Genomic DNA, 5,000 nt, shown 5'->3' with positions numbered 1-5,000 from the left:
TTGAATAAGGTGATCATGACGTTATATAAGCAGACGTTACGAGGGTATTTTACTCGATAGCCACTTGACTTGAAAATTGCAAGACCCTGGGAAAGAAGTTGTGCTAATTACAGCTTACAAACCCCTGAAAACTAATTATATTCCGCTGTATTTTACGACAAACAGCAGCCAACAGTTCCACTTTCCAGAAATTTGACAGCAATAATAAAATCAGTTGTATAGACTGCATTGCTTATGTGAAACATGAATGCAATACCTACCTTCAATTTGGCTTTGGTTAATTAGTTTGCCTTGTCCCACCTGAAACGCCCTCCAGATGGTAATACCTTGCTCGCTGTACTGGAACTTGTTCAGGGAACTTACTCCCGCTAACTTAACGTGAGGGAGAACATTCTTTCCTTCAGTGCTTGCGTTAACTACGACAACCCATACGCCATTTAGACCTCCGTTAGACAACATAGCGTCTCTGAAGTCTTTGGCATTCTGCACATCGTGACCCTCGTTAATGTGACGTCTGACGTGAGCCTTTATTGAGGCAGCTCTCCGGTCGCAAGCTCCTTTTCCGCCTTGTGGGTCGCTGAAGTCGACCCGGCAGACTACGACACCGGTTTTGGTCTTCATTGCGTTACATGTTGCCAGCAACACTGAGTTGTGATAACACCCAGCATTGTCCTGGCGGAGAAAGGCAGATGTAATCTCTGGGTGCTCGAATTTAAGGGTGCGCAAAGTATGCTCTAAGATGCGTACAACTGCAGATGTATCTTGTAAACAGTTCTCGATGATATGTACGAATGTCTGGCTTTGCAGCCTTCCGTCTACTTTTCGCGCCACAACGCTTAAATGCCACGAAAGCCCCCGTTTTCCGAACCAGTCGGACTGAGATTCGCGATACTTCACGGGTAAAATTTTATCGCCCAGTCTTGGGTTATGAGAACCGAAGCGTCGTCAAGCAAATTCAAGCAGTCAATTCTCGCTTGATCTTGCCGAACACTGCGAAGTTGGTGTGCTTTCCAAGACGTAATAGCCTCCTCTGATTGTTTGAACGTGTATAACTGGTCTTCTAATTCCTCCTCTGGCATACGAGCCTCGTTCAACAAATACCCTTCAATGTTCCGCAAGACGCTTCGGAGACCTTCACACTGTGAGCAACTCCGGTCATGTACATGTTGGCATGGGCTTTGTAGTTGGCTATCGGTGATATCACTCAGCACATAAGTGCTGCAATGATCAGCAACAGCAGTGCTCTCCGAAACATGAACCTGGAAAAGAAATGGTTATGTACTTTTCATAAACTTCACTTTGAATGATGCTATTTCTTCCTTCCCTGGAAAAGCTGCATAAAGAGGGTCACGTTTTTGTATACAAAGAAGGCGGTAAGTCTCAATATTTCAATATTTAGTTAATATTCAACTAAAAGTTGAACTTGTTGATTCATCGAATTTTCTTTCTACTGGATGATTGTAATTGTGACTTGTATACAGCATATGTACCTACTGACGATGCGTAAATATCTTTTTGTATGACAGAATTGCCTTTACTAAACGACAGTGTTTTACCTTAAAATCTGATTTTAGATACTGTTTACTTTCTTTCAGTGATCTTTCCCAGCTTTTTGCAGCTTCTTTTGACAGACCCATCTCCTCCAACCGCTCTATCAGGGTGCTCAAGTCATCAAAGCCCTTTGCACCTGCTGCAGCCGTACAGTCAAGTCCTTGAAGGGACTTCCTTACTGTCGCAGAGCAGGCAGAGAGGATGCGTAACATTGTGGCAGCTCCGAAGGGCTTAAACTCGGTCTCTTTGCAATATACCTGATACCTGCGCACTAGTCTGCTCGGTATCATAGTACGTATGACATTAGGAGTTTCCAGAACTTGACTGGAAGAGAGGCGAAGATGGCGCTGTCCAAAAGGAAGGTCCTGAGTAACATGTGCACTTGTGACGTAGTCTAAAAAATGGTCAAGTTGGGTGAGCTCAATGCGCAACCGGGGGCTTTTCAACATTGAAACCTCCGCACCACGCCCATACTGCAGCGCATGATGCCTCGCCATTTTGAAGCGGTACTCAGTCAAACCAGGTATATAATGCTGGATACGCTTAAAGGATATCAGATCTGCCATTATAGACAGTACTTGCCGCCGCGTTTCCCAACAAGATGCGTGCCGGTAAGTCTCAGCCAGGGCGTTGAGGTATTTCTGCTGTTCAGGTGACTCCTCTGCAATTCCAAATTCTTTCTCCACAGTGCCTGAATTTCTAAGTGCTTCCCAAAGATGGCCTGCGTCTCCTGGTGCTATATTTTCAAGTCCGGCCACCACCAGGTTCTTTGCTTTTGCTATGTGACCCTTTTTGGTGCAAACACTTGTCTCAGCCCATCTCTTTTTGGATGGCCCTATTGTAGGTGCATTGCAGCAACGGAGAAATTCGTTGAGTTTTATTCGTCGATGTACTTTGCTATCATTTTCTGAAGGAGTGTTATCAGATAAGTCAGTACTGCTACTGGTTGGTGAATCCGATTTCGGTGAACTTGGATGATAGGTGTCTGGTTCTTGAAGATGAAGTTGCAGCACTGCGTCGGTCAGGTTTTCCATGTCTATATCATTTGAAACGTTCTGTGAATGTAAAAAAAAAAATACTGACGTTTTAGCAATACACTGAGAGCGCACACAGTTTGTATCGGATTTTGCAACAGTATGTTAAAAATTGCTCCAAATTGCAAGAGCGTGATTTACTTAACCTGTCCATAGTGTTTACGAAGTTTCTAGTTTTGTTAAATTTTTGTCATGAACTTTTGCCTCTTCTTATGGTTTTAATACTTTTTAAACTCCACGAAATAAACAGCAAGTAAGTCTTACCTCTTTAATATTTCCTTCTTGGGGTTTTTCGCTTAATCCGGAAGCTGCTGATGCCGCCGTTTGTTGATTTCCGTCGCGGGATTCCTTACACAATCCAGGGTCGGCTGTGACGAAAGCTGCTGATGCTACCGTTTCTTCAGTTGGCACTGGTGCTTCCAAAAATTTCCCCATCAAGCTTCCCTCGCCATTGCCTGCATATTTCTGCACATAAAAATACCTCCGATTGAGTTTTTTTAGTTGGTGGGTAGAATCTGTACAACCTTTACAGCCGAACCTAATTCCTCCAACAAAAAACCTAGCCGTCTTTTCAGTCGATTTAAGCCTGTGGGAGGATTTTGTAACTAAATGAGTGGCTTACTTCGAGAAAGCCTTTTCAAACATACTTCCTTAACTATAAGCTCAAAGACCCAGATTTGATTTTCCAAGAACGTTATGTCAAAAAGATTCTTTCAAGTTCCCGTTCTGCTGACTCAGCCCACAAGCAAACTTAATTTGGTTTGTCAACAGACCTGTCTCTTTGTCGAAACAATTCCTCACAAGAAGAAGTTTCCCGGGTCACTTACTTAGTTTTCTGAGAAACGTGCCCCAGGGGTCTTTAGTGACGCGCCCAGTAGGGTTGGCACTCATATGTGGCTCGTGACAATAATAATAATAATAATAATAATAATTATTATTATTATTATTATTATCATTATTATTATTATTTTTTTAAATTATATTTTATAACTTACGCGACGCCACAGGAAGTAACACACCAGAGGAGTGGAATAGCTGCCTGGACTGCGAGAGCGTAATACCGCGTTCTCCTCTCACAGGCTTAGTTGGGTGTGAACACCATGAAATCGGAGCAGTACAGTTTGTTTTATTAGATCGCTATCTAACACCGAAAGAGTCACGATGTCTTGGACAAATAGTCAGTTGAAGATGCGAGTTGTCGATATCAAACACCCCTGTAAGATGAACATGAAACACTGAAACTACAAACTGAACCATGACCTGCTGTATCTACAAAATGTTAGCAACCTTAAAGGCTTGATAAGTTTAATTATGTAGACACTTTTGCTTTTAGGTCCTCCTTTCCCCGATCCCCTACTTTGCAGAGTGCAATCAAAATTCTTCCTTTTCCTCTCGTTTTGGAGATCAAACATTTCTGATTATGACAGACAAACTCGTCTTCAGCTACATACTATGGCATATATTATAGCATTTCGGACAGCTTCATAGTATGAAGTTATGCGTGACGCTAGTACGTGACACTGAATCGTGCATGATGCATGACAATTGGCTGGTACAGAACAGCCAGAATGCACAGTCACCTATTGCGTGGTGTTGCCCGACGTGGTTCTCGCATTGAAGGTTTAGGGTGCAGATTATAACACAAATTTACAAAGATCAAATCACTTTGTGTTTGGCTAGATAAATACATGTGATATGTACTCTCTTACCTGCTCGAGCAAGCACGAGCTTCGATTCACAGTCTAAGGCAGAGTCTCCGAATACACGAAAATTTCGAAGGTGACCCTGGATACTCTTTGTACAGCTTCCCACAACCACACACTGAACATTTGCCGGATTGTCTGGACTTGATCCACACGATCCTCCGACAAGCTTGGCAAAACCACACAAAGCCATTAAATTACAATTTCTAACTTAAATATAAACGCAGGATCCTCCGGTTATATATGTTATGTACAAGAAAATCCAAATCAGACGTTAATTTGAAAAGCCAAAGGATACAACGCTTTTTTACAAGAAAATATTGTTCGCGCTAAAACAAGACAGCTCAGAGTTAATTCAAAGCACGTGCACGCACAGTTCTGCGAAATAGCGCAGTTCCGAGTTCCTGCATGCCTCAGTTTCAAAGCGAGTCCTGGTGCTCGACCATTCAAATGGAAATGAGTTGCTTATTCTCATGCAAATCAAGCTCATTTCCATTTCAATAGTTGAGCACCAAGTCTCACTTCGAAACTGAGACAAACAGCAACTCGGTAATGGCCTATTCAATATCAGCAAGTGCACACACCTGTTATCCCGAGACAATGACCTCGTTGACATGAGGTAAGCAAGATGAGTGGGTAAAGAAAGTGGCATAAATGACATAAAGCTTATATTAAAAACCGTAATAAAACAATCAATTACAAAAAAAAAAAA

Source organism: Montipora capricornis, chromosome 14 (assembly GCF_036669925.1).
Source record: "Montipora capricornis isolate CH-2021 chromosome 14, ASM3666992v2, whole genome shotgun sequence".
NCBI lineage: Eukaryota > Metazoa > Cnidaria > Anthozoa > Scleractinia > Acroporidae > Montipora > Montipora capricornis.
The sequence above is the reverse complement of the archived record's forward strand: the minus strand, read 5'-3'. Positions refer to the sequence as shown.